The following is a 23,542-nucleotide window of genomic DNA, read 5'->3' as shown; positions in this document are numbered from 1 at the left end:
ACGAAGAAAGAAGTCATTTATTGTGAAAGACTGCCCTCAAAAATAGGCTCAATAAAATTGGAAATAATTAATTTAAATCTAAAGATTACCTCACATTCGGTACATTTTAAAATTGTATCAGAATTCTTAGGTGACAGATTAATCAACACACTTGAGCAACAAACTGTTGTGGCAGCAATACATTGAAACCTCTCCTGCAACGAAGTTTTGTGCCAGCAATAGGCCTACATACCCGTTTCGTATCTTTCAAAACTAAATGCATGCCACACGTGGAGAAATATTTTATTTAAACATAATTTCTGCTTTTAAATGGATTTTCTCAAGGAATTACACCATCAATTTGTGGAATAACGAATATTTACAAAGAGCGGTTTCCTTCAGACCACTTCAGCAACAAACTGTTGTGGCAGCAATTCATTCACACCTCTCCTGCAACGAAGTGTTGTGGCAGCAATACATTCAAACCTCTCCTGCAACGAAGTGTTGTGGCAGCAATTCATTCACACCTCTCCTGCAACGAAGTGTTGTGGCAGCAATACATTCAAACCTCTCCTGCAACGAAGTGTTGTGGCAGCAATACATTCAAACCTCTTCTGCAACGAAGTGTTGTGGCAGCAATACATATCTGTTTCTTATCTTTTCCACAACATACATGCCATGTTTTGAAATATCTGGTTTAAATTTCATATCTCCACTTTTCAATGATTTCCGTTATTTCTTTCTTTTTTTTTTTGTGGGATAAAATTTAATTTTTAAAACGTCTTCCTTCAACCCGCTCCTACAATGAAGTTTTGTGGCAGCAATACCCTATCCGTTTCGTATCTTTCAAAACTAAATGCATGCCTCTTGAAGAAAATATTTTATTTAAACATAATTTCTGCTTTTAAATGGATTTTCTCAAGGAATTATGCCATCAATTTGTGGAATAACGAATATTTACAAAAGAGCGGCTTCCTTCAGACCACTTCAGCAACAAACTGTTGTGGCAGCAATTCATTCAAACCTCTCCTGCAACTAAGTGTTGTGGCAGCAATACATTCAAACCTCTCCTGCAAAGAAGTGTTGTGGCAGCAATACATTCAAACCTCTCCTGCAAAGAAGTGTTGTGGGAGCAATACATATCCGATTCGTATCTTTCCCACTAAATGTTTGCCACATGTGGAGAAATATTTCATTTTAAACTTTATTTGTACATATTTTCAAGGAGTTTTGCCATTATTTTGTGAAATAATGGTTAATTTTTAAAGAACGTCTCCCTTCAACCCAGAGTGTTGTGGCAGCAATGCATACTCGTTTCTTATCTTTTCCACAACATACATGCCATGTTTTGAAATATCTGGTTTAAATTTCATATCTACACTTTTCAATGATTTCCGTCATTTCTTTTATATTTTATTTTTTGTGGGATAAAATTTAATTTTTAAAACGTCTTCCTTCAACCCGCTCCTACAATGAAGTTTTGTGGCAGCAATACCCTATCCGTTTTGTATCTTTCAAAACTAAATGCATGCCACATGTGAAGAAAATATTTTATTTAAACATAATTTCTGCTTTTAAATGGATTTTCTCAAGGAATTATGCCATCAATTTTTAAAGAGCGTCTCCCCTCAACCCAGTGTCTTGTGGCAGCAATGCATACTCGTTTCTTATCTTTTCCGCAACATACATGTCATATGTTTAAATTTCATATCTACACTTTTCAATGATTTCCGTCATTTCTTTTATTTTTTGTGGAATAAAATTTAAATTTTAGAGCGATTTCCTTCAACCCGCTCCTACAATGAAGTGTTGTGGCAGCAATTTATGGCCGTTCATTCAAAGCATTCCTGCAACAGTGTGTTGTGGCAGCAATGCATATTCGTTGCTTATATTTCCCACTGCATGGTTGTTGTATGCGGAAAAAAAAACAATTTCAGTTCATAACCCTTTCCTACCATTCCCATTGCTGGTATGACACTATTAGATAGATACCTCATGAAAGAGCCATTTCCGTCTTTAGAAGAAATTCCGCCATTATTTTATTGAGTAATGAATATTTTTAAAGATCGTATTCTTTCAAACATATGCAACAACTACTCTAATATCTATTAAAATGAGCAGCTTCCAAAATAACAACTTAATTGTTGTATATTTTGTATTGCTTTTCGACACTGTTGGCTAGTCATGTAAATAACGACTATACCCTGGCCAAGATCCGAAGCAAGAACACGTTACAACCGCCATATGAGCCAATCTCACTCATTAACCATTACTCGATATGTCGCAAATAGAAATGCCACCTTCAGCATGAAATATTTTACTTACCACTGCCAGGAGCGAGCAGGACCGAAAAATATGATTTTTATTTCGTGCAAATTTGTATGTAATGTGTGTGAACCAATATACATTTTTTGGATATTTTAAGCTTTAATTTGGATTGACGTGTACAATTACTGTCGGATTAAAAATTATAGATTCTCCAGTTTGGACTGCATTTAAAAATTATGCAATAGACCTACATACAATACAGCAATCATTTGCAAAATGAAAGAAAATACCTCCAAGAACATCCAGAATGCTAAAGAAACTCATTCCAGTAAGTATTTTCTCCTGTAAATTTGAAGAAATCCGTCCGGGCGATATCGCATATTTACCCGGATTTCTTCAAATTTACACGAGAAATTACTTACCGAATGCAGTTTCTTTATACTTGTGGAAGTTCGGGGAAGTGTTTTCTTGCATCGTTCATTGAATTTTGCCGGTAAATCATCTATTTTTCGATATAAATAATGTACGACCGATGCACGAAAGCTCTTGCATCCATTTACTTCCAGGTGGATGTAGCCTGTGTATGATGACGTAATCCCGGTCAGTGTTTCCAAACACGTGTTTTTGTAACTGAAGAAGGTACGTTTCCGCAAATGGTTTGTGGGGCTATGCATCAATGGTCCGTGGGGCTATGCGAGAATGGTGTGTGGGGCTACGCATATTTTTCTCGAAACCAATTTTTAGCTATTGTAACCTATACGTGACCCTACCTAACCTAACCTTACCGGAAATGGTTCGTGCGGCTATGTATGAATTGTTCGTGGGGCTATGCAGCAATGGTTTATGGGGCTACGTAAGGTATTTTTGGGTGCAGTGGGGTGGAAACACTGCATGCCGTGTACGGTAGTGAAACTGTGACCGCCATTTTGCGTGTTACCGAAGGCGAAAAGAAACTAAGAAAACTTACTCGATATGTCGCAAATAGAAATGCCACCTTCAGCAATGTTTCTCAATGCAGAATACGTAAGTACGAATATTCAAATTAAATGAACTAGCAAATTTCAGCCAATATTACTAACTTGGATTACAGGAGGTTCAGAGAAACAATCCTTTTTTTTGGGAAAGACGTAAATCGAAATCGAACCATGTAAAAACAAAAGGAACTTGGACGGACTAGAGATAAACGAAAGCTGTTAAACAATAAAAATGCTGCCAATGTATTTTCAAGTAATAAAAATCTTGCGAAGAAAGCCCATCGTAAAATGCCACGTAAAAATAGTTTCCCTCAAATAAATCAGTCCTCTCCCCAACCCCAGAAACACTCTTCCAGCTGCCTGCAACAGCAAACTACATATTCACTTCCTACAAATTATGAACAATAATTAACCATTATTTCAAAACTTGCACACATGCTTATCCTTACAATGCGCCCCATGATTACACATCACGTCTAATAGCATTAATCAAATATTCCCACACATAAAAAGTGAAAATGAACCGCAGCTCGTAGATAGCAGCGAGTGAGGTCTTTAACCACAAAAAGTATATATAATACAAAAAATAATAGTATTACTCACTTATATTGTAATTGCAGCAAGTATTTTATGCTATTTGTTCCTGAAAGATCGTGGATTCTCGGTGTAAAATGATATTCGCTACACAGGCACGTATCCAGGAATTCCTTTCGGGGGCGGGGGCTGAACATCATCTTTTTAAGGGGTATAGAACCTCACAATTGCATGTTTAAGGTCAGTGATGGCCATTGGGTTTCAAAACGTAGGGCGAAGGGGGGGGGGGGCAAGGAAAGTTTACTTTCTCTTGGTCGACAAGGCCTAGGATTACGAGGCAAAAAAATGGGGAGCAACTATCCCCTAAATCGATGCCACTGTTTAAGGCTGACATTTTAATCAGGATGTGAAATTGGAACGTTTTTTACCACTCTACTTCCCTGTTTCCATGCATTAACATTGTGTGCCGGAACCAGAGTATGTGTGTTTGCCCATTTCTTCTCATCAGGCATCAAAACATCTATGGTGTCTTGAATGTTTTTACGAAGCTGTTACACATGCACGGGATGGACAATTCACTCGACAACGCGAGATTCAAGCTGTTGGCTGCGAACTGGATGCAGATAGTTCTCGGATATTTCTCTCTGATTCGAGCCTGAACACCACTAATGTGTCTTGTCCTCCCATGTTTGCAGCTCTTATAAAAGCCGAAACCCACCAAATTGTTCATATTCAGCCCTCGTAAGTGTTCAAAATTGTTTAACAGCTTACAGTCTTGTCATACACGTATATCAGCACGAAACAAATGAAGTCTTCTCGAATACAGTTGGATCGTGAAACAATTAATGCACAGTGAAAACCCTTCCGTTCCCAACAAATCTAATGTTTCGTCTCCCAATATGATCAAATGCTTACTCATTTATTTCTAGTGACGTGCCCAAGGGAGGATTGGTGGGGTCATAAGCCCATTTGATCCAGTATTCTATAAAAAAGGAACGTCAAAGACAGGAAAAGATGGCAAAATGAGGACTGACTACCAAAGATACGTAGTATTCGTAACCCATCTCCATCCGATAATCCTGGGTACGCCACTCTTTATCTCGGATACATTTTTTAAATCAACTCACCAGAAGTTTTTATCATTTCGTATTGAAGACATAAGCAAGATGCGTTCTTCCTGCAGGTTTGGATATTATCCTTTAGGGTGCTGTCGCCTGCCTTCGGACCTAACCTTAATAAAGTCCTAACTTTCCATCCTTGTGACTTGCATCTTCAAGACTTGGGAAGATTTCAGACCGAAGGGACACGCGATACACGTCGTATGGAACGAGCCAATCAACAGCAACGTTTCACACCGTATCTACACAAAAGGCCGCACAAACCAACGTTCGATTCGTGAAATCCTCAGGCGACACGGTGTGAAATCTCCCTTAGTAGGCCACAGTCATCGTCACCTCGAAGCGGCAACTCGTGTTGACTACAGAAGTAAAATGTCTCCTGAACCGGTGGGAATACCCCTCAGTTTTCTTCTATCTCCTACATTTTCTGTGCGTGTTAATTAAATCGGTAACATCTAACGATTTGACATACACAGAACATGTACTATGTATACATTTTAGCGCAAAATCAGTCGAAGTCAAGGGTGGCTCTGTGGTTCAGTTGGTTGAGCAATAGCATGGTATGCCAGAGCCCTGATTCGGGTCCTGGTAGAACCTGCAATTTCCGCTAAAATTACGACATATGCAACATCTTTTGCTTTCTCTGCATACATGAAATTTTGTTCGGGCACAACTAAACCATCACTCAAAACTTTGATTTTCAGTTGATCTGTGAAGCTTATTTCTTTTTTATAAACCGCTGAAAAATTCACTTTAGAGAGAGAGACCTTAGATCTCTTCAACCCGAACTAGCACTACACTGAGGCTCCGGAAGTTCCGGAATGTCTTCATTGGACCCGAACTAGTAGACATTGTTACTTTACGGTATTTAGTCTTTTCCATTTTCGAATCACTAGATCTTATAAAGCAACCAATGGACACGGACTGATCACTAATCGACTGTATGAATTGTCATACTCTGAAGTATCATTAACCGATTTTGTTGTACAGATCAACCGGTAAATTGAAGCCACATATTTATATCCTCATTATATTCTAGAACGTTCCGCAGATAAAACGATTCGTTAATATTGCCAGTAGTTCGACTCCTCCTCTTATTCAAGAACGTTCCCACTCGCGCTTTCCAGAGATTAAAAATTACAACCAATCGTCCTACTTGTGGCGCTACCTTTGTTGTGCAGCTTCCAAAAAAGTTTGCTGCGACAGCAACGAAAGCGCAAGGAAAGTTTCTGTGCAATATTATCAACAAAAGGGTTATAGAACATTCTCCATCTTGTCTTTATAATTATGTATCTCCTTAAATTATCGTCACATTATTTAAGAAGACAAAGACATAATTTTATGTAGTATAAACTGAAAGTTTCCTGAAGGGGGCTCGAGCCCCTGATCCCCACCTTGGTTACATGCTATTAACAATAACAAGGTTATAGAACATTCTCCGTCTTGCCTCGATAATTATTTCTCTCCTTAAATTATCGTCACATTATTCAAGAAGCCAAAAACCTAATTTTATCTAGTGTAAACGGACACATTTCCTGGGAGAGGGGGCTCGAGTCCCCTGATCCCCATCTTGGATATGTGCTATTATCAATAACAGGGTTACAGAACATTCTCCATCTTTCCTCGATAATTATTTCTCTCCTTAAATTATCCTCGCATTATTTTATTTCACACCACAAAAAAACCAAAAACCTCATTTTATCTAGTGTAAACCAAAAACTTTCGGGGGGCTCGAACCCCATAAGCCCCCCCTTGGATACGTGCCTGTCGCTACACCACACAACGTGGAGAAATATATTTACTTGTTGTTTCTTAGTTCTTACCACAAACAAAAGACGCACGTGAAGATCAAAGATTCATTTACTCTTCCTCAAAGATTCATTTGAAGGCAGTACGTCATTAATGCGTCCAGCAATGAACAACGAGCTCGTGTCAACCAATCAGATACCTTAAAACTGGTGTGGCAGCAATCACTACCGTCAATTAATCCGTGCCTTACGGGTCTCACTTATCGCACAACACTTGACCAACCTTATGTTACAGCGCCTAGAATAACGTAGTGTGGAAAACGGCATGGTTCTGCGCTCTCTGGCTGGTTCCACTCGAAAAATGATCCGCTAGAGGCGCTGGTGTTGATCCCGGTGCATGGTGTTCGACTGCTTATAATGGAAATGGAGTTTTCGCTGCAACGTCTGATTCTTTTACATGAAGCATTTCTATGAATGTGATAATTGCTGTGATATTTGGTACAGTGGTCGCGAAGATATTAACGAACATTCCAGGCAGTCGACCACGTCCTGTTATCGTCATACTTTCGTTAATAATACGGGAGAAAAAATACGCGTGGAATGTTCTTTGCAACTAAATTTTTGTGTATGAATTAGGTTCATTATTATCATCATCATTTCTTTTAAAGATATACACACTAAAGCATTTGTATTTTTGATATTTACTGTCTCTTTTCTTCCGCTTTAAACTAATCGCGGCGATGATGATAATGATGATTGCATGAAACGAGAAGGGGAACCCCGCAAAACTTTCTTAGTGCCATCGACATGATGTAAGGAAACTTTCAAACCAATGAGACAAGCGACACGGGATGTTCACACTGTCACACTAGTGACACACACTTCAGACTGTAAAATAGCATTCATTGCACATGAGGGTCCAAACATCAAACGACACGTTCATATGACGTATTCGCGTGCTACTTGTAACTTCGGTCGGAAAGCTCCTTAAAGGAAGGGTGCTCAGACCGAAGGAACGCGCTACAGGGGGAGTTCCCAACTAAGTGACAAGCGACATGGTGCCTTCAGTCTATTAGCAAGCGTTGCTTGCGAACAACAGATAGACGACACGAAAAACCGCACATTACAACAACAGATCTAGGCGACACGATAAGCCACACGTGTCGCTTTGTCGCTTGTGCGTCGCTCAAACTGGGCCATTTCCTCAATAGCTTGCAACATGTTGCCGTGGTTTGTTGTTCGCGCATACGCGATGCAATGAGTGTCTTGCTTTAGTGAGATTGCGCACGAAAGCGACAAGCGGCACGCGACACTTATCGCTTGAGGATTTCACCAACAAACGCTGGCCGCTACGATGTGAAATGTTGCTCTTGATTGGCTCGTTTCCAAGCAACATGTGTCACTTCGGTATGAAAGTTGCCTTTGACCGAATGATCCGTGTCGCTTTGGTGTGAAATCCTCGTATCGTTTGTCGCGTGTCGCTTTGGTGTAAAATCTCCTTGAGGAAACGGTGCAGTCAGAGCTTTTGTCCCTACGGTTCGAAAGGCTGCATTGATTTCCGACTGCTCGCTTTCAAGCGACACTTGTGGTTTGTCGCCTCGGTATGAAATATCTCTCAGGATACTATTTATGTTCTAATAACATAGAAAAATAAACTCTAATACACAGTCCAAGACCTGACGTCCGGAATCACATTGCGATGTTTCTTCTTGTGTTACGCATGCTATTTATTTATTAATTTTATTTTACTTTTCTTTCCAAATTAATGCCATTTCGTGACTGCAAATCACTCCACAAATATAACTGTTTCCATCAATTCACTTACCGCCTTTCTAGAGAAACAAATCTACACAATATATTCCAAAAACTAACTAAGCCGCATTACTTTCATTACAAAATTAGCACCTGGGTCGATCGCACTGCCATCTATTTGTCATCGTCTCGGGGAACCAGTTTCTTGGGTCGTTTTCCACACTACGTTATTCAAGGCGCTGTACTTATATTCTGAAGTCACGGGAGAAAGCTTTTTAATTTGGTAGTGTCTGCTGCCACGTTCTTTTTCTGCTGGAATCTCAAAAAAGATGCGCGTGGCAGCAGACTCGGTATTTATTTTATCGTGATTTCATCATGCTATGTATGCAATTACGTCTGTAACACATTCTGTGAAGTTGTAGCGATTACTTTCACATAAATGTTTTAAGATTAGGTCCCTTATTATTATTCTAATAATAAACCTAAATGATCTCGTAGTTAGGCTAGGTTCTGTTAGCATTAAAATAATATCGCTAAATGCTTTATAAAGAAAAAGGTTCTAAATTACATGTACATTCATTCGCACTAATCATAAACTTGCATTTCTCTCGTCTTAATCTGTTCTTAAGATTTGTAACGTCCTCTTAGCAGACGAATTACGTGGCAGGAGCAATTTGACGCTTATTCTTACTGCTGACACGCGCGTGGCAGCAGACTCGACCTTTTAATTTTAGGGCATGCCTACGTTGTTAGGTTGGGCAGGCTAGCTATGGGTGCGTTCCGAAAATCATAACGAAACGAACGAATCGAACGAAAGTAACTGGGCTCGTGAACCTGGATAAATCAGTTATTTTACAGACTTATGAGACGCTCTAGACGAAAGCGCAGGCGCAGCGTTTTGTTTATAAAAATTTTCCGCATGGCGTCCAGCGGAAAGCATTTCCTTCTGACAGAAATAAACTCTACTGCGGATACTGTTACTCATTTTAATCACATTGTAAGAACAGTTGAGGCACACTCATCTTGTGCATGTTGCCTCATATCGCTCTCTGTTAAAATTATAATACAATTCCCGAACTAGTACAGTTTGAAGCCATCATGCACCCGCGGTGTCTGCAGGCAGCAGACGATTCTCACCGAACAAACCAGCCTCCTGGATCGTGCGTTTGGTGAATCTCGTTCTTGCACGAGACGCACGAAATGCGACTTCTGGGACAGCATAATGAACCTCACGAAACACACGGATGCACTTCTGGAACGGCCAGTTGCCATAACTCGTTTAACGCGTTAAACTCGTGCGACTTTCGGAACGCGCCCTATGAATGCACAAGGTAGCCAAACTGTTGGGCGACAAGAAAGACCCGTGCTCTACTGTAGAAATCGAAACTTCTCAGTTCTTTGTTTCCTACCGTCCTGTAAGTTTGAGACTGGTGGAACTGGAAACTAATATCTGAATACACAATGCGTGATTTTGATCATGACGTGATTTTTATTTCTCTTGCGATGCGATTCATTTGTTTGTACGTATAACTGAATGCAGTGCAGATGGTTAATTATGGTAACATAATTTTGTACTTGGAAAGGTAAATTGATCTGGAAAATCTATTATGACACTGCAGGTTGTTTTTCGCTATATAAACTGTTCAGGCAGCAGGAAATATTTCACCCTGATTTTTCCAGGACAAGTATAGTAATTCTATAATTTTTAATTTCTTGAAATTTAGATCAATATGAATCCTAGCCTACTTCAGCAGTGACAGAAAAAGGGGGCTATTACCCCCAACCTTTGTCCCTGCAGTAGAGATGTGCGGGATCCCGAAAAGTCGGGACCGGAATCGGGGGAGAAAATTCCCGTCCCGATCGCGACTTCGGGAAATGACTTCCCGACTTTTCGGGATCCCAAGCAGTCGGGGAATGCCGAATGGTCATTTTATAAAGTCGTCAATTCTCGACGTTTTCTGCATTGTAAAAGTCTGGCACTTATCGGAAATTGTTAGTTTTTGTACCAGAAGTGCAAAAACAAGCACTTAAGAAGGAAAGTACGTGTAGAATTCGAGATTTCAAGAGCTTTGGGAAATTTCAAAGATATCCCGTCCCGAAAATTTTTTGACTTTGTAGGGAAATTGAGAATTTTCCCCTCCCGAATGTCGGGATTTAAAGAATTTCCCATCCCGACCCAAAAATTCTGTCCCGCACACCCCTACCCTGCAGTATGGTAAACCTTATCTTCAAAGGTAAATAAACTGTCCTTGCCGCCACTGTACTCATGAAAATGAGTATTTTTTCTTTAACGACTTAAACTATAATTTACTGGGAAAAGCTTGACTCCAGTGATGTGCGTCTACGCGTAAACAACGATAGTCTACATTCTACACGTAGACTATTTTATACACGTAGATTACGTAATCTATGTAAACAACATGGCGAAAGGTGATAACTTAGCAAAGGGCGCAGTGGAATTAAAAGAAAATTATACTGCGTATCAGTTGCTGATGTGTTAAAAAAACTTTTCATACTCTTTCTTCTAAATTCGAACAATTTCTCACCTAGGAAAAAACCTAATATAGGAAATATTCTAGTGTTTTATGGGAAAAAGACCACTCTTGCCTCACGACTGCCATCTGTTGTTGTTTTTTGCATACTATGTATCTTCTTCCATAGTTGATGATAGAAGAGAAGAGAAATTTTGTTGTAAATAGGATTCTTTTCATTTCGTTAGGAACGAATATAGTTGAAAATGTCACTTTTCTTTCATGAAACCCTTCAAAATTAATTTTAATGCACTTTAGATTGTCTACGTAATCTATGTAAACTACAACCCAATGTAATCTACGCGTAGATTACGTGTAGATAACGCATGTAGACGTAAACGTATAGTCTACGGCACATCACTGCTTGACTCTCTTTTGTTTAAAACATGTTTTTTTTAACTCATGTTTAAAACTATGTTTAAACAAAAAAACATGTGGAGCGAATTTACAATATAGAGAAAGTCTCCAATTTTGTTAATTTTCGGTATACTAACTAATTTTGACCTCCTAATCACGAATCTGTTGAAAAAAACCGGGGGTCACGTCTGAAAATTTGAAAAAAAGCCGATTGAATTTTTTTTTATATATAGGTGTATATGCGTAGTTTTACGAACAAAAATGTAATCTCCTGTCATTGTGTCCAACTACGCCGTTGTTTTACAAGAAAATGATTTATGATGTTCAATTCTAGTACAATCCCTATTTTTTTCGATGAATTTAGGGGTGAAATGAGTGCTAATGGAACCTAACCTAACAGGCCTAACCTAACCTCGTGTGAATGGTTCGTGGGGCTACCCGTGGATGGTTTTTGGGGCTAACGTCAATGGTTTGTGGGGCTACCCGTGGATGGTTTTTGGCGCTAACGAACAATTTTTGTACAATTTCCAGACGTGACCCCCGGTTTTTTTACGACAGATTCATGATTAGGAGGCCAAAATTAGTTAGTATACCGAAAATTAACGAAATTGGAGACTTTCTCTATATTGTAAATTCTAGCCTATATTTCTAACATCTCCCATTACATGGAACTAAGGGTCTTATTTTAAAAAAAAATTATCGGACTCTTACTTGATCGTCAATATGTAGGTACTCTAAGTGCCACGGAAGCTGTCAATTTCTAAGTGGAAATTTGATTCACAAATTACTGACATTGCAAGGCACAAACACCCGCCCAAATCCCCTTCACTATCACCCTCTCCCCCCTCCCTGGAGCACGATTCACCCTTCCCGCTCCTGCTCTTTTGACTCCCTGCCCGCCCACCCGAAGAAAGAATCCAATCTTCCTGCATAGCATACATATTATACACTTGTATAATTTTCTTACTAGTTAAGTTTGACCCACCTCTCCCGCCTCAAATGTGCACCTACATTCTCCTAACGCACGGTGCTTACCAGTAGGGGTACTTACATTAAACATATTCCCCGCATGAGTCGGAAGTCATTATGCTGCCTGAAACAGGAGGTAGGAAAATCTCCTGGGGTGTGCATGTTCTACTTCAGTGATAAGAGCCCCTAGGCAATCTCAGCTTTTGAAGTCAAAGTAACTTTGTCACAGCATAGCTTTGATTTTAATTAGGGTTCAAAATCCTGGGTGGGACAAGGGAAGGTACTATTATCGTATGAGGGAAGCACCTACGAATCATATATTTCGGACTTCTTTACATTGCTAACGTGTTATTTTCGAATGTGGAACATTTCTTAAGGTGAAATAATGGATTTCTAACTAAGATAATGTCTATTTCTTCTATTTACGAGTACTTACTGTTACTTGTTGTTTCGAATCTGTAACACATTATGGCCGTGATAGCGTACTGGTTTCGGGGGCGTTCTGAGAGTGTTTTGTCGATTTATGCAGTGTTGCAACCTCGTTCACCGGAAAATATCTACTTTCGTGCCCGGATTTGAAATTATGCTAATACGTCGCAAATCATTGACGTTAGCCTCACAAACCATTGACGTTAGTCCCACAAACCATTGACGTTAGCCCCACAAACCATTGACGTTAGCCCCAAAAACCAAAGGTTAGGTTAGGTTAAGTTAGGTTAGGCAAGCATAGTTAAAAAAAAAAAATTAAAAATACTCGACACGTCATGTTCTAGTGAAAGTACGGCAAGGCTGAAACACTGGCTACGGGGTTGCATCATCTTAACACACGGAACATTGCACTCTCGTGCAGAAAGCAAATGACGGGAGCAGAAACAGCGTGTCGGACAGAGATTCTCGCAGAAAACAACACGCATTCACATTAAAATGGATCAAATCTACATTCAGGAACTTCCACAACGCTAAAGAAAATGATTTCCGTAAGTACTTTCTCCTGTAAATTTGAAGGAATCCGTTTCCCTCATACGATAATGTTACCCAGGGGAATTTACCCACTAGTTTTTGTTGTACCGACAAGGAATGAGCAAGTATTTTTGACTTTAAATATTCTTTACCAAGTGATAATGTCGAAAACATGAATGCTTTTTTCTGTGTGTGTGTTTAAGGAGATCACTAACATATATGCACCAGCAACAACATACAAGACAAGTAAAACAAGGCAATGAAGGGAAAATATAACTACGAATTATAGCTAAACAGAAGGAGAATTGTCCTTCACTATTTTCATTCGGCCGGTTTGCCACAATGATTATGAATGAAATAAAAACGTCAATAAGTAGAGTACAATACCTGCTTCAATTCAACAGAATGTCATTCCTTAAAAAAGCAGGATGTAGAATAAAAAAAAGACTAATGAAAATACCGATGGACAATTTGCCTACATTACCTTACCTTTGGCTGTACATGTCTACCAACTTATTCTTTTGTGTTTGTGACGTTCTGCCTAGCGTGACTAACTGGACACGAAGGATTTCCTTGGATATTTCAAAAATAACAAAATGCAGAACGAAACACAAACATTTTGGGTGGTTGAGGTATTTATACCACTGTTATGGTAAACCTCATGATTCGTCAAGAATCTCGATCGTAAAGCAATGTGCGCTTTGCTCAATATGCAAGGTAGTTCTAAATTATGGGGGAAATTACATGCATTTATCATGAACCTGTAAGACTAGCTGCAAATAAACACAAGAATAGAGAGAGAGAGCACTCTCATCATTCATAAACAACAGTCATAATATTCAGCAAGTACATCTTAAACTATAAAAATATAATACCATATCTTACGATACACTTTCCTCAAAATGCTGGGTCTATTTTCCAAAGTTGAATAGACTAACTACGTGTCAATGAAAATTAATAGCGTGAAAGAACGTTAATTCGCAAATTTGTAACATTCAACAGTCTTATTATTCCCAATTAACAAGTGCTGAAATAACATGACAAGGCCCTCTTACAATTTTCGTCATGCTCCCGCAAGATAGTGGCTACTTTCAAGAAAAAGTTAACAATTTAATTTAACAGGCAACGTGGTTACACAACTTCAAATTCCTTTCACAATGTTCGTACGAATATTTCATTTACATGACAAATTCACTATTAAAACCAAATATCATCAAAACCAAATTAAAATACCATTCACCCTCATGTTTTTACCCATTAAGAACAGTCAATGTTTCGACCTGCGAAACATGTACCCGATTAATAATAATAATAATTACGTTGACTTCTTATGGATCAATTTGATTATCCAATTGCTCATTACAAAATTTAACGTTCTCATCAAATGTTTGCCTGTTTTACTATCCTAAAATGCTCATTTATTTTACGCAATTAACTTGATCATTGAAAGATAAACTGGGAGGTGGGGAAGATTGCATACGTCACGACTTGTTTCAATCTTTAAATTTATCTAGACGTAGAAACTTCGTTGAATTAACCGCACGCAAATACAAATGTTTTAACATTTAGTTCAAGTCAATTCAACATATTTATACTTATTAGTTATCTTCTCGTATCTTAGTTCAAGCACCCCTTTTTACACGTTGCTTAACGTTACGCGTCCATTCTTAGGCAGCAATGTAGTTCGTAGACGCAAAATAGACACTTTCGGTAGCGTAAGATTTGGCACTTAAAATTTTGGTTCGTCGCCTACCTTAATTGTTCATACGAAGATTGGACGTTGCCCCATCTACCTTCCATAGGCGTGTTCTAGTAGAAGAAAAGGTTCTCGAAACTACAGCATCCCTCTAGTACTGAACATCGGTTGTTAGGTGTAGTTCAATGGCATACAGAAGCAATCACTCAAACTTCCAATGACATCCTTCAAGCCTAGACAATCTCTTAGTGGTGAAGTGTGGCAACACCGCCTCTCATGGTTTCCCAAAATTCTCCGTAGTCCTACTTCAAGCTTTCCCTCGACGTCGTATTCTCGTAGTTACGCAGTTTAGCACTGTCCACATGGCTCCATCATACAACTACCAACTTTGACTTTGCAACACAGTCAAAAATCATACGTGACAAATGCACCCTGGTTCGTTACGTGCTTGAAATGGCAACTTCTTCTTGTAGTTCGGCAGAAAACATGCAGTTTCGTAATCAAGCTATAAATACAGGAACTCACTTGCAAAGCCGTAATGTTCTTTTTCACTCACACATTTGAATACAGAAGACGCAGTGACGTGCACTGAGGAGTAGCTAGTCTAGCAGAGATAGATCAATCAATCTGACGTCTCTAATTATTTTCAAATCACAATATTTATTGTCTTGAAGCCACAGTTCATATGCTTTTATTTTCACGCGCTTCTCGTCCTTCTGTACGATCCGCTGGCAAAGTTGAAAGGAGCTACTATAGCTCCATCTTCCTCCACCTCACCAGTTCCTGGTAGAGACAGCCGCCCGAAGGGAAAGGGAAGATTTCTGCCTCTACCTCCCTTGACCCCTCGCCCCCCGCTCCAATGGTTGAAAGCCCGTGCTTTCAGGTCCTCCAGTCTGTCTCTATAGGAACAAATAGGGGATTGGTTTCCATTCGATTCCTTTGTAAACCCTCTAAAGAACTCAGGAAAAAAAATTCTGCAGTATTTATGTTCTTTGTATCTACACTGCTTCTTACACGTTGTACAATATGGGATGTAGTTTTATTATTTATGAAATGGGAACGTATTATGTGCAGACAATAATGTTATGCTTTCCACTTTCTTTTTCAAATATGGAATATATAATGATTAAATAACAAATATTTGCTCACGCTTTATCTCGCTCTTGTTTTAGTAGTGTGTTATTTAAATATAAATCGCTACTAAATCGTGTACCTGGCGCTCGGATATAAATAGATTGTTTTAAGTGTCAGTAGTTCACTAGATGGAAAGATAATGAATTTGCGAGTATGTACGAAAAACAAGCGTGAATGTAGCTTATACCGTTCCCTCTGTAGAAGCAATGTTATTATAAACGTATTTGCATTGTATCCTTTTTGCTCTCCCTTCGTTCCTGTTTTTAAAATATTATTCGGGTGAAGAATAGAGAAGTAAAATTGACTTTAAGAAGTGCCAGGCTCTAACAGCTCAAGCGTGTGGTGTGAATCAAGCTACCGTGTCTCGGATATGTTCAGGGGGAAAAAAAAACACAGTGTGGATCGGACCTGCTCCAATGTTTCAATAACCTAGAAAGCACATTAACGTACCGAAAAGAACGACAAACTTAGATGACTTTGAAAAAGACGTAGTTCGTAGAACCGTCTTTGTATTTTACGATCGTTGCGGATTTCCTACTGCCAAAAAGATAACGTACTCTTTACGGGATAAAATATCTTACAAAGGCTCTACAACTTCCACCTTGAGAATATTGAAACAATTAGTCTTCAAGTACAGGAAAACCAACGACGGTGGTAAATTTCTGATGGAGAGAAGTTACATTGTTACGTCAAGGGTAAAATTCCTTCGTACAATGCACGAAATTCGAGTGTCTGGTGATTCGAGAACAATCTTTTACCTTGACGAGACATGGGTAAAACAGAACCACACATTAAAATGTGTTGTTAACTTGTTAACGAAGAACTTGACAATGTAACACAAGAACAATTGGCCGCTTGAGTAGTGGAAACGTATTGGTTCTACGCACTCCTTGTAGGTATGCCTAGTATTTAACCTCAGTTGTGACATATTGTGATGATTTTTTTATGGATTTTATTGCGTTCGACGATGTTCTAGACCTATTTTTTGCTCAATTTCATTTTTGGAGCCTCTTCTTTGTAGGTATGCCATGATCTTAAGTGATATAACTTAACCTATTCACTTTTTACAGCCTTTTACGGGTTAAAATAACCTACAAAGTGTAAAATGGTTGTTTCTACGCAACCCTTGTAGGTGGACCTAGTATTTAACCTCAGTTGTGACATATTTTGATGATTTTGATGATTTATTTATGGATTTTATAGCATTTGACGATGTTCTAGCCCTATTTTTTGCTCAATCTTATTTTGAGACCTTATTTTTGTAGGTGGGGCCCTCAACGTAAACGCCTACGATGTATTTGGGGCCTTATTTTTTTTTATTAGGTGATGGGCCCTCAGCGTAAACGGCTACGATGTGTGTGCCCCCCCCCTTTCACGATGTATGTCGTGGAATTGGTTCAATGCCCCCCACTACTTTTGGAGGGGGCCAGAGTGGGGGCTCGCAGTGTTTCCAACTTACTCCACAAAAATTTCACCATATGATATTTCACAGGCGAAGCTAACCTACAAATAGAAGTTGGCATAAATTTCTATAGTATAGTGTTTTTTTTATGTGTGAAGAATGTTTGGATCTAAGTCAGTGTAATTTTTATAGAATTATCCATATTTTTTTCTTGTATCTAAAACTGTTCAGTCACTCTTTCATTCTTGACATCATACACAAAAGTTTTCTCTGCAATAAGAATAACGTTACATAGAGTATCGGCAGGCAAGGCGTCATGGAACTCGCACACAATTTTGATGTTGGTACGATCGTTAACAACCACCTGCTTTCTCTTCGATGTGTTAATGACGAACATGGGTCTGCGAGCTATGAACTCATTGGGGTTGTAGTACACGTCCACATTGCCGGAGGTCACTCTCTTGTAAGCTGTGTATGCCTCATACAGTTTCAGGTAGTCGTTGTTTGCAATGTTCAGGTTGTAGTTCTCTCGCGGGTATATCTCGTTCCTGCCATTTTTGAGGTAGATGTTCTTGAGTTTGCAGTTGTCGAACTGGCTCGATTCTTTTTCTTGGTTGTTGTCCTTCCCTATCTGGAACAGTACGACCACAAACTCTGGTATATCGTACCGGATGCTGTTAAACTGTGTGGTCACGTCAAATTCAAAATGGTTGCCGGAAGCAGGTTTCTGCATGCACTGGTAACCGTAAAATTGGATGGGTACTTTGGGATTCTTCAAAATGTCTGCATTGTACTTGAGAGCGTAGTTAGTTTCGTATTCCACTACGGGCATGCGCACCTCCATGGACTGGATGATGCACTTGGCAGGATCGGGTAGTGTGTTGGGAAGTGCTGAACCGTCTGCACTCAAGGTGCTGTAACGCATCAGCGCATCGTTGTCGTTGGCGCTTCTGCGAAAAGTGACGCGCAAACCACCCTTCCACATAATCTCTGTGTAGTCGGAGAAGAAGCCAGGAAGCAGGCGCATGGGAAACAGTACTGTGTGACTTCGAGTTTTGATTTTTGTACCTGCTTCGAATCCCCCTGCCTGGTAGTATGCTGCATCGGTTTTGGAGAGTTTCAGTGTTCCCACAGCTGTAGAGGTAATCCCGGGGTAGTCAACCCTATCGATGACTGTGCCATGCTTTCTAACTTCTACCTGCGAGAACAGGTACGGCACAAAATTATCTACAAGTCTTTAATTTGCATTGGCAAGGAATGCTTCGCCGTTGTCTCTCTTCACAACATCAAACTTGATATACAAATCAGCTCTGTGAGGGTGAATGAACCCGTCCCCGACGTCCACGTCGTATTCTATCTCTCGATTAGCTTCATTGAGGTTGGCAAACGTGGGAAGGACTGCAACTCGTAACTTTCGATTTGCTGCATAATGGTTATTTATTATATGTTAATCTCCACGACGGCAGTGGTCGTGGCTCCTGCAAAATTAACCACCTCGCCCTTCTCGTTGGTAATTGCCAATTCTATGTTGTCTATGCGATTACGAGATACAGGAAAATATATCGGTGGGGAGGGTGTGTAGATAATTGGCTCCATGAACTCAGAGTTTGGTTTGAACGTAGCGATAATACTGGTCTGCTTGTGACTCCCTGGGATGCCGTCCGAGGATTTGGTGATCATACCTTCTGCCACATTGCAATGTATGTTCAGAGTCTCGATGGCTAGAAATTTAGGAATGTTAGCACCGATGTGCTTGATGCCAGGTTCGAGCTTTGTGTTGTTCTCGAATCCCAAAAGCTCTCCGATGGTACCCAGGTCTACGGTTTCCGTGGCAGACACTAGTTCCACCCTGTGAGTTACAGAATTTTGCGACAGCAGTACACTTCTTGGCAATTGAGCCTGCAAGGTAGACAGATTGTACTGGCCAGGGGTGATGCTGATTTTTTTGGCTGCCAATTTTGATGGTATTGTTGTGTACCGTCACGTTAGGTATCAGGTACATGCTGTAGAATGCGCGAAGAGCAATAGATTTAGGATAGATGATATCGTCATGCAATGCGTGTTTCAGAAGCTAAGTCTCGCTTGTGAGATGGAATACTCCCATAGTGCTTCAGGTGTCACAATGCTTTCTGGAAATCCTCGATCATTGGGTTATTTAATTGCGAGAGGAAGACAAGCATGGAAACGCAGAGATAGCCACAGTTCACATCGCTGAAACCCTGGATGCGTTCGTCATTGTAGTAGAGGTTGACAACAATGAGATACTTTACCAACCCAGCAGGTGGCGTGCCTCCGAATGAATCGAAAAATAAATGCTTTGTTGTTGTTGGCTTTGAGGTAGCATATCCAATGTGTACCTGGATTTTCGTAACTGTCTAGGTTAACCACACCACACTTTTTTTTCTTCACAACAGAGGGTAGAGAATCAGACATGAAAACGCCCCTGAAGTGCTTGATCCCCAACGATTCGATCAGATTCAATATCGAAGTTGGACAGGGGCTCTTCTTTTTTTAAAACTTTTTCAAAGCTTTGAGGTTGTTCTTTCGCTTTTTGGTCACACCGTTCCCCTTCTTCTCGATAGCCAGGTTGTGGCGTTTCTGCTCTTCTAACTCGGCCTTGTTCTTTTTTGCATCGATGACGGTCTTGGCAATGGCGGCACTGCCTCCTACCAAGCTGCCTACAGCACCCAAAGCTGCCAAGATAGCCGGGATGCTGAATATGAAACCTCCAGTCTTCTGCTCCTTTCGCGAACCTTGTAACCTCCTCAACTGAGGAATGCTGAGCAGCAATTTCATTCCATGACCTTTTCCCACCTACATAATCATCGTAAGCGTGTTTTAAATTGGTGTAGTCTTGACGAAACAAACGAATGAAATTAGCATTGTCTCGGAGTAGCTGTTTGGGGATTTTGGAAAAAGTCTGAGCAAGGTAGAAGCAGTCCATGCCTCTGTGCCGACCCTGACTAAAAAAAATTGCGAATTTAGTTCTGGTTCTCCAGGATCACATCTTCAAAAACCACCACGGAATTTTTGAGACAGCAGTCTAGTGGTATCACTTCAGAAGCAAATATAGCTATGCCTAGTCCCTCGTACAGTTGTACAGTTTCGACAGCTGGCGATACTTCGGTTGCTCCAAACTTTTGGAGAAAACATACAGGTGCCTGTTCTTCCAGTTTAACCAGTTGGGTGCAAGAAGAAAATTATCAATAAGTAACGTTGTTTTTCCACATCCAGAAGCTCCAACAATGAGGCAGCGAATGTTGTCGGGTAGAAGCTCGCCATTTTTCCTATCCTGACGTTCCGATGGAAAATCTGGCAGTCGCCGTACCACATCCCAAGCACCCGTTACACAATCACCTCGTTTGCGTCTATCCAACTTTTTTCCTCGAGTCCCAGCCATTTCACCAACAGTTTGTCACCTTTTCTACGTAATACTTTTTCAATAAGATACGTGTCGGGGTATTTTGTTTTAGAAAGTTCCTCTTCGCAAAATCTTCCTTTCAGAATTTCGTCGCGATTATATTTTATTATATACGTGTGACGGTTTCCAGGTAAGACTCGAACTATGGTGAAAAGTTCCGTACTCCAATTTTTAGTGAAGCCTTTTTCAAACGCACGCTTAAATTTACTGATTCTCACCTGATCTTCAATTTTGTATTTCGGATTCTTGCTTGTAAATTTGTACTTTGGACAATAAACCGTAGAAATTAAACGCTGCTCGTCAGATTTGTTGACGTCAGCTGGTTTCATGTTTATCGTGCGATGCAAACTGTGATTATAGCTGTTAACAAGTTCCGGAAGCATGTCGAGCCACTTGTAATTCCCCTGAAGCGTGAATTGTTTCCACATGCGTGTTTTGAGAGTTCGGTTGAAACGTTCCACTATGCTGGCTTTGATGTGACTATAGGTGGAGTAATGTTGAATATTTTGTTTTTGAATAAATTGCCGAAAGACAGAGTTGTAGAATTCTTTTCCGTTGTCTGTTTGAAGAAATCGAGGTCGCCTGCCACTTTCATTGAAAATAGTTTTGAATGCTTCCACTACTAAGGTTCCTGTTTTTGCCTTGAGGGGTAAAGCCCACGCAAATTTTGAAAATGTGTCTATAACAGTGAGAAGATACTTGTATCCCTTGTTGATTTTATGTAAATTTTTTAAGTTTCCACTGCTCATTTCCACAAGGTCAGCTTGCCACAGGTCGTCTATGCTTTTGGTTACTACCGCCAATCGTTTGTAATTTCGTCGTACAGACTTGTGCAGCTCGTTCACAATAGCCTGCCTAGACATTGTGTGAAAACAAGAATATAGCTTGGATGGGATTTCTGGCTGCAGCCAATGCCGGGTTTTCTATGTACAACTTGTCACCTATTTCTATGTCGATAATTTGAGTGGCATCTTCGGCATAGACAGTCTCGCGAGTTTCGGGGTGTGTGAAATCGACCAACTCCACTCCTCTTATTTTAGGTTAGTCACCGATGTTCGTCACGGTCATGGTTGGGTAGAGGGTTGCGTGAGGCAAAGACCAGTATGAAACCTTAACAAACTGAAGTGTGCCAGCAATGAAAAACTGGTGATAGGCTTTGGCAGGAGTAAGCATGTAGAGCTTGGCACCCGGATGAAAGAGCGAGGAAAATTGTCTGTTTGGAATGCTGTACAGTTCGATGACAACAGTGGACTTGAGATTGTCGATGCTGGCGTTCAGGGTGTTTACATTAGTTCGAACCTCGCCCTCCACATCTTCCAATCTACCGTTTATTGATTCCAGATGCTCCTCGATAGCACAGACAACAGTGTCGTAATCGGGCTTGATCTTCACATCGAAAATAAGCCTCTTGAATTTTTCGTTTAACTCATGTAGTTGGGTACTGAAATTGGTTATGGCCGATTCCTGGTCGCCTCGATGCTGCCAATTTGCTCTTTCACATTGGCGATAATCTGCTGTAGACTTTCCACGAGTGTCAACTTGGAGCTCTGGGTTGCGAGGTCGTGGACCTGAGTTCTAATTTCCGCAAACAAGCCATGTAGCTCGCTGATGTTCTGGTTGGTCGGCAAGGTTGCAACAGACTCCCAAAGCAATTCAATTTCGGTTTGGATGATTTTGATGTCGTCGGATTTAAGTATTCGGTTGAGAGCCCTCTTCACGCTTTTAAATTCCTGCGAAGTAGGCAAGGTGGCCACCGTCTTTTGGAGCGACTCCAAAGCTTTTTTCATCGCGTCCAACTCTGAGGCAGCAGCAGCAGCGCGTATGCCTTCTTGTAATTGTGTTATGTCGTCCTGGGTGGGGGTGGATTGCTGCAAAGTTTCCAACTTAGTCTGTATGTCGTCGATCAAGTGATGAAAATGCGACAACTCTGATTCGGTGTTTAGATTTTCCAACTTGGCGATCTGCTGTTGGACGCTGGCCAGAGTATTCCTGATGCCAGGCAGTTTGGATTCCAGTGCTTCGTGTACGTTTGCCAGATCATTTTTGATGACGGCGAGAGCATCCTCAATATGCGCTATGGTGCCTTGCAGCTTCCCGAAATCCTCGTAGGTCTCAAGTTGGAGTTTTATGTTGGCCACGCTACGGGCAATGGCGTTCAGCTCGCTGGACGAAGGTAGATTGTCGATGAAGTCCTGTAGCCTTTGGAGTTTAGTTTTAACTTCGTTGATGGCTGCATGCAAAGCGTCCGTTTGAAGCTCAGCCTTGATGCTTTCCAACGTAGGAATTTCGAACGATTGAAACTGTTCACGCAATTTGGCAATACTGGCGTTCACGCCATCGTAGTCATCTTGAGTCTTGATGCTCTGGATAATGGTTTGCAGATCAGTCTGGATGGTGCTAATTTGGTCTTGCAAGTGTCGCTTCAGCTGTTCCACATCGGAAGTCTACGTTTGCTGCAGCTTCACAAGTTCGTTTTGGAGCTTGCCTACACTCAGTGCCAGGTTCTCGAGGTTGTCTATTGACACGAGGTCGGTGTATTTTTGCAGCAGCGATTTCAGCTCGGCGTCAATCTTGAGTATGGGGTCCAGGCACTGAGACTGCAGGCTAGCTATCTCTGACTGGAGGCTGGAGTTGAGCGTGAACTGCAGAGCTTGCAGGTCGCTTCGCAGCTTCTTGACCTTGACGTCAAACATGAGAAA

The sequence above is a fragment of the Lepisma saccharinum genome, unplaced genomic scaffold, assembly GCF_977018435.1.
Source record: "Lepisma saccharinum unplaced genomic scaffold, izLepSacc3.1 HAP1_SCAFFOLD_200, whole genome shotgun sequence".
Taxonomy (NCBI): Eukaryota; Metazoa; Arthropoda; class Insecta; order Zygentoma; family Lepismatidae; genus Lepisma; species Lepisma saccharinum.
Note: the sequence above shows the minus strand (reverse complement) of the source record.